General features: G+C 40.4%; 1 long non-coding RNA gene across 1 annotated transcript; it reads left to right on the top strand.

Annotated features, from left to right (window-relative positions):
• The first annotated feature begins 434 nt into the window (after positions 1-434).
• LOC120522465 lies at positions 435-8,871 on the top strand. The gene is made up of 3 exons (XR_005632392.1): positions 435-489; positions 2,186-2,300; positions 8,823-8,871. It is a non-coding gene; the product is annotated as an uncharacterized LOC120522465 (long non-coding RNA).
• Positions 8,872-13,690: the final 4,819 nt, after the last annotated feature.

Here is a 13,690-nt window from a genome sequence, read left to right as displayed (position 1 = left end):
TTATTTTTTAATATTTTTTCTTTTATATTCTTTAAAGTCATTTTAAAATAAAGTATCCATCCATACAGTCCTTTGACCATGAGTCTCTTCCCAAGTAAAACGGTTTATTTTAATGTAAACCTTCACAAAAGTACTTGTGCTCAGCTGTCCATCGGTCTGTTCACAGCACATGCCTGTCTCCCTTTCCTTGGTTTTGGTCCCATTTAGGTCAATTTATAATACTGTTGGGAAGCCCACCGGTCTAGTTTACAGGTGGGCCTGCCTTTTGGCAGTGTATTCCCCAGGTTGACTGAGGTCAACACAATGGCACATTATTTGTGACTTGCTATTTCAGACTGCCCAGGATGTTTCACTATACAACCTGCAGACAATTTTAAAGACCTTGTACCAAAAAAAGAAGCAGAAGAGTCCGAGCCCTCAGTGAGTGGAGAAAAGCAACCCAGAGAGACAGAGGAGGAAGTGCAGCATCACTTGATTCAAAGAATCATTGTAAGTCCTTGCGTGTCACCCAAAAAGCCTTGAAGGAATATTGCACAAAATAATGATGTTTTTTTTTATCTGCTACTTACCCCATGTGTTTTGTAGAGATGACAGAGAATGTTAATCTCAAGTTTTCATGGAAAATAAAAATAATTCATGATAAAATATAAGCCAATGGTGACCCAGCTGTACAATGGTAAATGATATGAAAAATGTCGATTTAACAAAAAACAAACAAAAAAAAAGTGTGTTTTGCTAAAAATATTGTTAGATACTTTGGGGGGAAAAATCTGTGTGCGTCATTAACTGGAAACACATTTCCCATAATGCCTAGTGTGTTTCCTGTTTTGATGCAAGCCAATTTTCCAGAGTATCTTTTAACAATATTTTGCCAAAAATCCATGTTCTTAATAAACAACTGAAAACTGACATGTGGATTATGCAACACAAGTAATGTTCAGATTTTTTTTTTTTCCCCCATGGAATTTCTTTCATATCATTTGCTATTGTACAGCATTGAGCACTATTAGTTTCTGTTATATACCAGGCATTTTAATGTAAATTCTTCATGAAAAGATCTTTCAAATCCTTACTGCAAAGCACATAGGGAAATTTTTGGGTGGAGTACTTCTTCACCTCCTAGCTTTACTGTTCATTGATACTTCCACTTTAATAAAAGGATAAGTGTCTCGTGTCAGTCCTTGTCTGTCAGATGCATTTCTAGTAACATTTTAGTAATGAAATGCATTGCACCAGACGGCTCATCACAATTGTTTGTAGTGATGCATTTTATTACTACAAATGCTTTTCATGTGCCATCTGTTGGAATGACAAGTGCCAAGCATTTTATTACTACATGCATTACAAAATAAATTCCAACAGATGGTGCACTGCAGAAGTCATCTCTGAGGTCTCGTTGATTTGCTTAGATTCAACTCATCTTAGATGGGTAGCGCAAAGTATGTAATAATTTGTAATGCTATAATGTTATCATTATCATAAGAAGTAAGGGAAATGATTTATCCATCCATTATCTAGCCTGCTATATCCTAACTACAGGGTTACAGGGGTCTGCTGGAGCCAATCCCAGCCAACACAGGGCACAAGGCAGGAACAAAGCCGGGCAGGGCACCATCCCACCTCAGGACACACACACACACACTAGGGACAATTTAGAATGCAATGCACCTAACCTGCATGTCTTTGGACTGTGGGAGGAAACCCACGGAGACAGGGAGAACATGCAAACTCTACACAGGAGGACCTGGGAAGCAAACCCAGGTCTCCTAACTGCGAGCACATTGCTACCTACTGCACCACCGTGCACCGAGTATTTCTGACGTGAATTAATATAATTAATTATTGAAAGCTCTTATGCTTCAACATAAAATTAATTTGTATAAAGTTACACGTGATATTTTTCCTAAAAATTATTAATGGACTTAGCAGATTCAGAAATAAATGGACAGTGATGTATTAAACTTTGTAAACTTTTGTATTAGCGTTCTGTAATAAACAGGCCATCACAGGTCCCTGCCTTGCTCTTGTTGATGTTTGGTGTTTCCTACTGTAACCTACTTCATTGTGACCGTACTCCATACATTACCCAGAGAATGATGGGTAAAAAGTACAGTAACAAATTCTGTGCTATTTAAAGTAAACAAGAAGTCCAGTTGATTTCTTCTTCTTCTTCTTTTTTTAATAGCATCTTCCCTGCAGTCTCAATTTTCCATCCATTTTCTTCCTTTAAACTGTCTTGACAAACTAGCTGAGAAGAATTGCTACAATCAGCTCTTCAACATCATGTACTTCTCTTGCAGGTATGTTATTTTCACCTAAAATATGTACAAGTTGTGCCAGGGCTTGGTGATCCTCTGCGTGGTTGTGTAGTGGTTTCACACCAAGTGTAGTAAAGAACAGACTCTTGGATTGATATCCTGTTAGAAACGCAACCTTCTAGTTAGTGTCTTGGCAGTTGGCATGCTGGGGGAAAAAAAAAGTTATTATACTGGTGACCAAATTAGCTGATGTTCACAGATGCGGAGGGTGTAACAGGCCCAGTATGAGCCACATAACCTGAGATTGTGCCAGGGCTTGGGAAACTGTATCTGTATGAGGTCTATGCAAAAGCTTCTCCAGCTAAAGCATTGTTGTTATCCATGGGCTGTACACAGGACTGGAAGGACAGCAAAATGGCAGGTTTACATCCTAGTTTGTAGTGAACAGACTCTGGCTGACATGGGAAGCTGTTACAGTGTCTACATGTCTGTCTCTGGAGCCTGCAGTGGTCAGGTGATGTCTGAATTAGCTTTTCACGTGGTGGCGTGTGGATGTGTGTGTGTGTGTGTGTGTGTGTGTGTGGTGGTGAGTGCCACTTCATGCTTCTTTAATTGATAATCGTTTCAATACCAATTAAAGTAATCATCTAATGACTACTGTTAAGTACAGAAGATGTCATTTGTTATATGGTTGCCACTACCCTTCCTGGATTTGGACTTGGTGGCATGAATATTATGTCAGCTCTTGTTTCACATGTTAGTTACAGAGAGTCACTCTGAACTTGCAGCAATGAAAAACAAAACCACTCCTGTCTTTGCTTATGACTGTAGAACAGCACTCCTTATCACGCCATAGATCCCATAGTGTCTACTAGACTTTCTCTTTCATGTATTCATTTTTGGAAGGCAGGTATTTCACCTTTTAAGTCGTGGGGGGACCAGAGGTTAGCTCTGCAGTATTTGGTGCAAGGTAGGTCCCAATTCTAGACAGGTCGTCAATCCATCACCAGGCACACTCACTTGCACCAGGCTGATTTAGAGTCCGCCATGTTGATGATCAGTGTTGGGTGTAATGCATTAAAAGTGAAGCACGTTATGCAGTCAGATTACTTATTTTTAAAGTAATAAATAACCTAATGCTCTACTTATTTTTTAAAAGTTAAAACAAAACAGTTATGGAATCTTATTGTCAGTCATTCTAAAAAGAAATAAATAAAATACCAGCATTATTTTGCAAAAGTTGTACATTTTTATCATGAAGATGTTGCCTGCTACACGTGTGAACTCCAGCTGCCTAAACACGTGCATAGCACACAATCAAATGACAAGGTCATTTAAGGTCACAGGAGTCCGTGATTTATCCTGGTGAAGGCAGGAAGCAAGCATGGTGGATGGTCCATTGACACTTTGCAGGTTTTAATCATACAGTTAAGCAGAAAAGTGTGCTGCGTGCAAACCGATAACAGAAACCTATTAATAAAATGCCACAAATCTTCAGGGGCTCGCATTGGGGATGGAAAAACAGGATGCATATTATTTATTTGACAGCACATGAAGGACTAGACATATTTATAAAATACAAACAATTTCGCTGTGTTTATTGTATATGGGCTTTAGACTCCATAACAAATGTTGACCAGTAAAACAAAAAAGAAAACGTAATGCAAAAGTGATGCATGGTTTGTATTTAGTTACTTTTGTTGTAAGTAGCAAGTAATGTAATTAAACTACTTTGAAAAGTAACATTCCAGGACACTGTTGATCATTAGTAGGCATGCCGTCACATTGAGGTAGCTCGATTTAGTCTGTGTGAAGTAGACAGAGGAAGACACGACTTCCCGAGTCTGGGTAGAGTTGCTCATATGACCAAGATAAATGCTATCAAACAGAGCAGTTGCCTCACAGTGTTGTCCATTCATGTAGTCGAGGCTTCTCACCATAGAGAGGGTTTACAAAATGTCTGTAGAGTCCTCTAAGGGTGGTCAAACCTCACCTAGTGTTTTATGAGTAAGAATGGCTGGAACCAGTCACAGCATCCAGTTTATAAATGTCTTACCATTGTGCACTGAGAAGAATGTATCGTGAGACAATAGACTAAGAATGACATGTCGAGAGGGAAAGCATTAATGTGGAGTTTGAGATAGACAAGTGGTGGGCCACACCACCTGAAAGACAGGCACTTAGCTCTGTATAGCCGGGTTGGTGGAACAGCTAAAGTTTATTCTGTGATCACTTCTTCTAACACTCTGGTCTCTGTGCGATCGGGTTCTGGCTCCACACTCCCATTGCTGATTGGAAGCACTGAACCCAACACCGTCGATGCAATGTTACCAAGTGAGCTAGTCAGTGAAGGCAATAACAATCGAGCAAGGGGATGGTACAGAAAGTGCAGAAGTGCTTTTATTAAAACAGTCAACAAAAAACATGTTCAGTAAATAAAGTGCAGTGCTTTCCAAAATCTTCATTAAGTAATCCATAAAAAGAACGTGGAGGTAAAACAAATACATAGAAAAATCTTCTTAAAACAACGAGGTTAAAACAATCAGGAAGCAGTCTTTAAAAACACAACAATGACAAGCCTGGTGCATCTTTTCTGTTAGCGTCTCACCTGCTTCTCCCAGTTAGGCTTTGCAGCAGGTGAGACTCTCTCTGCAGCTGCCCTCTTCAATTCACATTGGACGAGACTGGAGACCTCCCGATCCCTGGCGGTCTGGCACTCATCCTAGCCTCGGAGACTTGGCTTCACTGACAACCAGGGCGCTCATGTCCAGGGAGTTTGTCGCCCAAGCCTCCCGACTCCCGCAGCCTTCTCGGCCTTACATGGCCAGCCATCCTTCTCTGGTTACTCCCGCTACATGGGGGCTGTTCCAGGCGAGCTTATAAAATCGAGGATTATCTGTAATAGCCTCGCTTGAGTTAGGCTAACAGTTCACTTCAGGCTCATTGAGTTCCACAACAAAATTCAGGTGTATTTAATCTCCGCTAATTCAAGCCAAGCTTGATAGCTGAGGCTCGCGTCGTCCCAGCGATATAAAAGGCAGCCTTGTTAATCGATGCTGGATAAGTAAGAATGGAAACTAAGGAAAGAGCTGCGTTTTTTTTTCCGCAGGCGGAGCAAGAATTATTATTACAAGCCTATGAGGACTACAAAGCTATAATAACTAGAAAGGGGAACACGAGCTGTATTATCAAAGCTCGTGAGGCTGCATCGAGAAAAAGCTGACAAGTTAAATCGTAAGAACATGATTTTAGTAACTTTTGTGTTAAGGATGTCAAACTATTTAACAACTAAATGAGAACAGTTTCAAGCCTTCAAATGTATAGTCGTTAAAATTTCCTTTTACATATGCATTTTGTTACCAGTTTAAGGTACTTTAAACTGGACAGGCTACTACAATGTCAGCACGCTCTGTCTGGTGTAACTCTGAGATGCCTGAGCAGTTAAACCTGATTTTAACTGTCAAATGTCATTTCAATGCGTGCCCTTGTCTTACAATGGGCATGGTTGAAATGTCTTTCTGCTGTGTTGCAGGATCTGTATATGATGTGAGAAGAAACGGTAGACATGGGTATCCTCTGTCACCAAGCAGCACACCAGGAAAAATTCCTATAATGGAAAGTAGACACATTAGACTGTGGTATAATAAACTATAGTATATTTGTGAATTTTGGTTGACTTGCCTTGTCTGAGGCTTTGAGCCAGTGAAGACTCGCGAAAAAGTCTGTGGCAAAATGGCCAGGATCAGAACATGATGCCAATGTTTGAAATTAGATGTTCAGCAGTGCATACCATCTGAAACATTTTAGGAAATGGTAATGACATACATTGCTAATGTTGGACGACTACACTTTCACCTCTTGTATATAAATGTGAGATATTATCAGTACTTACCTGTACATTAATACTGTGATATGATTTGCGGTTTATGTAATCAGGCTCTGTTGGACCTGCTGGAGCCTTTATCCTCACGTGTGTACAGTCAATGGCTCCAATGACGTTCGGAAAGCCTGACAAATTAAATTCAGTTACTTATCAGGTAATGATTTATGTGCTGTAAATGAGTAGATGTTTAAAGATTAAGCACCATTAATTCCAAAGAAAGTTTCCTTAATGGCAAGAATTCCTCGTGGCCAGGAAAGGTAATGAATATATTTAAAAGGACTTTAATGCAACGAACCTTCCTGATTTCACGGCACACTGTAGCTTTGCTTAAATGTTCAGCATCCCCACACTGTACAGAAATGAACCACTGGCAAAATAAGCATAAGCGATACACAAAGACTGTGCAACCGTAGGGCTTTAGAGCGACGTGTGTTTTAGAAATGTAAGGTTCAATAACTGACACAAATATGCAATACTGTGTCTACTAAATCTATAGCGCTCGTATAAATAATCATCCCAAAATGCAGCGGATCTATCCTGAGCGAAGTAATTGTGGAACCTGTTCTTAAAGCTCTACGAATGAGCCTCGCTCCCTCATCAACTGGATTATGAATAAATGGGCACGCCATGGTTATTCATGTAAAGCCTTCAATGCACTCCTTGTCATTTTATACTTTCTAAGTAATTAGAATCGCTGCATGTAATCTGTAATAATTTTATATTGGGTCGTGTGTGCGAAGAGGAGAACAGCAGCAGAGATAATCCCAGCCCGCAGAATGTCGTGCTGTGACATCACATCATTCCAATCATATTCATCAAGCTAAGCTAAGTCCAACTAACCTGCCACGGAGCAGGCTTGTCCAGAGCATATGTTGACATAGTAATTAAGCGGAGCTTCAGTTAGCCTTGTTCGGTGGAACCGAATTTCAAGAAATTAAGCGGGATTATTGAAATAAACCTGGATTTTGAGGTTAGCTACGCCGTGGAACAGCCTCTGGTCGCTCAGCGGGAGCAACAACAACTCCAACCCCTGGGTGTAGGCCTAACACCCAGGCCTTCACAACTGCCAAAAGCGCTCGTTCGCTCTCTTCACACACCGTGCAGCGTGTCTGTGTCTTCTCTCTCTCTCTCTCTCCAACATGCTTCCTCTCTCCCTGTAACCTCCGTTCTCTTCCTCTCTGTTCCTTCTTGTTTCTGATCTTTTCCATCCAACTTGCGCTTCTTTTAAGAACGAGGGGCCATAGCAGCTGTAGCAAATTAGCCACGGAACAATCACGGATTGAGAAACGCCCACATCAGATCGACCCGTGACTTGCTATAGCTATGGCCCAACGCCCTGCTAAGCCGCGTGAAAGCGGTGATTATTTAAAATAGGCCCTTACTGAGAGCGCTGTGGACCGCTTATACCACAGTCTCCCTTGGATTAACCCTCCTTTCTGTGTTTTGGTGTTGGAAACCATACTTTTTAATATGGTTAGAATGCAACTACTTTCTGGCAAGCAAACACTATACCACTTGGGTTCTTTTTGCTTTTGTCAAACAACATAATTGTGCAGTTTGCAATTCTGCCTAAGACTGAAATACAACTCAAATGTTTTATTACTCAGTTTAGTCTTGTTAGAGCTGTTCTAGGTTTAGAAGGATTTCTGCTTTAGAGATTATGTGTATTATTATATTGTGTATTGTGTATATTATGGTGTGTGTATTATGTAAATTGTGTGTGTGCAGAATACATTATTTGGTGTGCATGGTATATTATGTTTATTATGGTAGAATGCAGTATGTGTGTATGTGCTATTCTGTCTGCCTGCCTTCCTTCCTTCCTGGTATCTCTGCACACCTAGAATGATGCAAAGGAGTCACAATTAAAAATTCTGAATTCAATAAACGTACAAGAGAGATCAACACAGGAGAATACAAAGTGGAAAAGAAAATACAAAACAAAAATCCCATGTATACAGGTGATTTACTAAGTAGGCCTGCACGTCTGTCTGCTCCAATCTCTTTGTTTGAGCTCTGGGTCACAGGGGCTAGATTCTATATTGAAATATCATATGCATGGCGAACTAGCCCAGACAAGACACCAGCCTATCTCAGGGTGCACTCATGCACACAGCCCTGCACAAGATCACCAATCAGCTGGACTGCCATATCTTTTGTAATCTGCTTTTACTCCTACACCCTCAAAGAAAAATCCACACACACACTTACAGGGGTAAATATCATACTTCACACTGATGATGACGACCTTTGTGGATCTGCTGCCCTTCATCTGCTTGTCCAGCCCACAAACAGTACACAAGGCAATCTCCCATCTTTCTTTTTCTCAATCCTGGTTTCTTCTTGTTAATGATCCTTAAACCCAACTGCTGTCTCAAATGTGCTTCGAGCATGAGACAAATTGTTTCTTACAAAACACAAAGCTAGTGGCCCCATTCTCCTTACAATCCCTACATGACAGGGTCTTTCACCTCCTCCTTACTTCACATTTATTCATGTGACAAGTTGTTTTCTTTCTCTGTTTAGAAGGTTTTACTGGTGGACTATACCCTACGCCATAGTGTCTTGGTTGTGCAACATCTTGCCAGCTGGACAACCCATCACAGTGCATAGTATCCTCCTATGTTGTATTCTATGTAAGTATCTCAGAATAACCAACTCCATTGCTCTCTTTGTGGCAGCATGATTCACCAGCTGAAGCCGGCCTTGAGGAGGACTGCAGCTCGGGAGCCAGTTTGATTGTTGAGATGGCCAGGTAAGACTTTATAAATGGACAGAAAATCCGAATCAGTATCATTTACTGCTATCATGTGAAACATACCAGAATTGACTTTGGTTAAGTGCAAACATGACATACAAGACAATACAATTTCAACCAACTATTAACCTAACACTGTGCAAATCACAATACAAATACAACATTTGTTTGAACAAAACATTTACAAACTTCAATAGTTAACTCAAATAAATAAATAAACTATACAAAATAACACTGATATCAAATAGTACAAGTTGAGTAAGTATGAGCATTTACGAATAGACAAACAGCACAGTTACCAGTTACAGGAAGTCCTCAAAGTTACAGCGTTTGGACATACAACATTTCGAGTTTACAACGCTCACTCCCATAAAAACTTTAAAAAAATTGAGACATGAGAAGGACTAAAGGTAAGGATTTTTTTTTTACACTCATTTTTTCTGTTACTACAGTACAGTGTACAGTATATTTATGTCCTTTTTTCTGAGGCTTAGATTTTGCGTTTTTATGTTCTGGATTATGATTTTGCAAATGTGTTAAGATAAGTAAGTTACTTGGGCTAGAGTGTGTTTCGACTTACACCAAAATTCGGGTTACATCACTGTTGTAGGAGCGGAACTGTGTCAGTAACCGGAGGACCCCCGTATATGTTACAAAATAGTTAGGAGTAACCCTATGTAGTTTATTTAAGATCTGAATAATCTGAGGAAAGAAGCTGCAGAGACGGCATGTAGTTTGGGTTCCAATGGACCTGCACTTCCTCTGTGAATGTAATTTAATGAACAGATGGCTGCTGGGGTGGGTGGAGTCAAAAAAAATCAAAGGTTTGTTTTTTTTTTTTTTTTGCTATGACTTGAAGGTTTTTTCTTATGACATGAAGACTGTGAACAGTTCACCTCTCATATGGCTTAATAAACACTTGTGCTTTTATCACAGTGTTACTGACATATTTAATATTGTGACTTTAGTAACCAGCTTTGGTTGCATTTATCTGTCAGCGCATTTCTTTTCTACAGGCTGAGCTTATAGATAAACTTGTTAACCTGCACCATTTGAAGGAGTTCATCTAATGGCCATAAGTGGGAAAAAATATATACAAATAAAAATCGGACAGCAGCTGCAAACAACTATGGAAAAATAAAATCCCAATAGCGCAGAACAATACTCCTCTACCCGTCTTTCTGTGTCTTCCAAGCTCTGGTCACTACTACCAGCCTAGGAGCCAGTGTTATTTTTATGATCAGCAGTCTTTGTTAATTTCTTGTAGCTTCTCCCCAGCTTAAGTTCAAAACTTCTATTTGAACATATACTTAATGAAAATCTATTGAATATAAAGAAACAATTGTTTCAGTTTATGGTGAAGCAAATGGTAGAAAATATTGACTGTACTGCTGCAACACCATGTATGTTTGTTTCTTGTCTTATTGCATCTGCTGTTACCCCGGGGATTTATCCCAGAACCAACCAAAAATATAAACCGCATGTCATGCTTGTCTTGCAAAGTATCATGGGGTGCTGGGACAAAAAAAGTTTGCCTAAGCAGGCATTACAATGAATTTTCAGGAACACGGCTGCCAGCAAATTCAATGCAACAAACTGCCTTTTGGGGCCCCCTACAGGTCAAGGCCTAGGCTACTGCCCTCATAAACCCTTAGTCGAAATCCGGGCATGATTGCAACTAAAAATTTCATTGTACTCTCATGTGTTAGTGCTATGACTACTGTCATCACATCAGTGTTGGTGATTTACAGTATGTGTCTTTAATTTATAATTATTATTGTGTTTTGGGAGCACAATTCAACTGTTTTAATTTTAGTTATAGCTGAGCTTCATTTAGATGTGAGAACCCCAAACTGATGCTGCATGCAAAAATTTTGGCAACGAAAAAATTTTGCATGAATTAGATAATAACTTTGTTACCTAATTTCACTAAATTATAACAATGGCATGACATCTTACATCATTGTCTTGCATAAAATAAAAAAGCAATATTTAGCTAAGTCAGATGTCACATTCTGTGGTTGTTTTGTATTCGGAGTGATGTGCTACTTCCCCAAATGTGTTATCGTTCCTCTTCATTTTCACAACGAAAGACAATCTTTTCAGTTGCTTTTTTTTTTTTTTTTTTTTAATTTAAATAATTGAGCAGCTCAGTGGACGTATCCTGCATCTCATTCAACACCTCAACTGGACATGCCATCAAAACAAGTGGAAGGGCACTAAAGTGAACTGTGTATTATGTGGTATGTTTTAGCAGCAGTAGTGGAAATTCATCAATAGCATCATAAGTGCATGAAGATGCAGCAACCCCAACTGAAATGTGTTACATTTATGGAATCCGGTGGTGATCTGGATTATCTGTACGTAATTTTCTAACACCAGTCTTCTACCCTCTCGCCACAGGTATATTCTGGACGTGCACAAAGACCAGGCTGCTGGATTGCTGCCCCGGGTGAATGAACTTGCCAAAGAAGCAGGATTTACCCCGACCGTAAATAATGAAACTATTGCCTGCTTTGAGCTCCGTGAACCATGACCATTGCAAATAATTCCAGGAGCTATGGACACAAAAGGAAAGTGTGATGGGGTAGGACTAGCCCTCACCTAATTCTAAGAATAAAGACTTTTGCAGTAGTACGTTACTGGCATTGGATAGGTACTGACTTAAATTTGGATTAGAAAATTACCTATGGTGACTCGGGTTCGGTTGGCCAAAATATGCAAAGTTACCAGAAGGTCTGGCACCTCTGACTCCAGAGCATTGTCTTAGCCTTGTTACTATGCTGTGCATTTCAAAGTACTAGAATAACCAGAAAATATAGTTGTCAACCTGATGAACATTGTCTGCAGTGATGCCACAGCAGGAAGGTGCTATGGACCACTTGCTAAGAAGCTGGATGTAAAAACTCAAAAGTTTGCCAGCTACAGGCAATCTGGACATCACAAGACAAAGTCCTCTTCAACTGGGGACATTGATTGTCATAAACCGGGGATGGACTGGCAATGAGGACACAGAACAGCAAGCTTTGTGTAAACAGTGTAGAGTGCCTTTTATTTAATCAATCCAAACTGTGTCCAGAACAAAATGCAATGCATTCTTTCAAATAAATAAATAACCTGAAAAAATGTTTTACTGTTGAAGGTTAAAAAATCAAACAACTTTACATTCTTTTCGGGAGAAGGGCATCCTTCAGCAAGCACAGTCAACCTTTACCCCGCCTGTGCCCACCACCATCCCTCTGCCTCCCTTCCCATCTCCACTGCTGTTCTGCAGAATTTGCTGGTCACTCCCACTCCCTCCCCCTCCATAACCGCACCAGCCTCCACAATCCTGACTCACTTATTTATATAGAAGTATTATATTTTTATATATATTAGCCAACCCATTTTGTACCATCGCCCCCATAATCAGGCCGGTTTTAATGATTTTTTAAACACAGGAGAAAATTAACATTTGAAAAATCGGTAATGTAATAAATCAACAAAAAAAACAACATTGTAACAATGCACTGAACGAACCAACACAATAAAACAGTTTGCTATGGTCGCATATCGCGTGTAACCCGAAACTCAGTTTTAAAGTCTGTTTATCAATGTTTTTAAAACCTCAGTTGTAAAGATTGTTTTGAGGATCCATGGATACCCCAACTTAACACGCGATATGCATTCATCCGCAAAACACCCCTCAATGAACAGTCACGGCTTCGGAGGTGCCAGGAGTTGGTGGGCGTGGCCCCTCTCCGGCCATAGGTGTCTTACTTGTCACCCGCTCAGTGAGTCCACGCCTTTATATATTTATATATATATATTTATATATATATATATATGAAGATTTGTGAAAGCATCCCCCCGACAGACAGACACCAGAATGCCCAAATGCACACTTTTATTAAGACACAGTACCACAATATCAACAGTCTCAGTCTCTCTCTCTCTCTCTCTCTCTTTACAATGACCTCTTCCCCTTCCTCACCACTTCGTTCCTTCCCCAACTCTGGCTCAGCTTCTGGGGAGGTGACCTTTTATAATAACCTGGATGGGCTCCAGGTGCTGTCTGATGTCACTTCCTGGTGTGGCGGAAGGTCATGAGCATCCAGAAACATTCCGAGGTCCCCAGAATTTCTTCTGGCAGCACTCCTGTGTCATCCAAAGGGTTTCCCAAACCCGTCTGGGGGCCCCTAGCAGAGACTCCAAACTGCAAGGGTTGAGCTTTGCAGCTCCGTGGGCCCCATGCATTCCAGGGTGGGTTGCAGCCAACTTGCGCTCCAGGAAATAATTTCCTTTCCGGTCCTGCTTCTTCCGCGTCCCGGGGAAAGTCCCTGGGCATCTATGACATTATATATCCCCCTCAGACTCCCTTTTTTACTCCGGTGAGTATGGCGTCCTAATTGCAATCAGTGGAGGCCGTGGGAACAGATGAACTGATCAACAATCTGCTCATCTCCACACCGAACCGCCACAGACACACAGTTCCAAAGTCGAGTGCACCCACAAAGCCCAAGATGCACTGCTTTTATTTAAAAAACCTGCACAAACCTCATCATACATCTGTTGTTGGGAAATTAATTGGAAGTGAAAACTGAAAAGTTAATGGGAAACATTTACTGCACATAAATTTGTATTGGAGATAATGAACCAATAACTTAGGTGTAGAGGACCTTTCATACAAGATTCACACCATTGAAGGGATGGTGATTTATTTAATTTTTCGTTGAGAACCTCAGCAACACACCTGGCCTTTGACGACTTGTACCAGTCTCTCTCAGAGACATACACAGTCCCAAAACACAG

This window comes from Polypterus senegalus, unplaced genomic scaffold (assembly GCF_016835505.1).
Source record: "Polypterus senegalus isolate Bchr_013 unplaced genomic scaffold, ASM1683550v1 scaffold_7403, whole genome shotgun sequence".
Taxonomy (NCBI): domain Eukaryota; kingdom Metazoa; phylum Chordata; class Cladistia; order Polypteriformes; family Polypteridae; genus Polypterus; species Polypterus senegalus.
The sequence above is the reverse complement of the archived record's forward strand: the minus strand, read 5'-3'. Positions and strand labels throughout refer to the sequence as shown.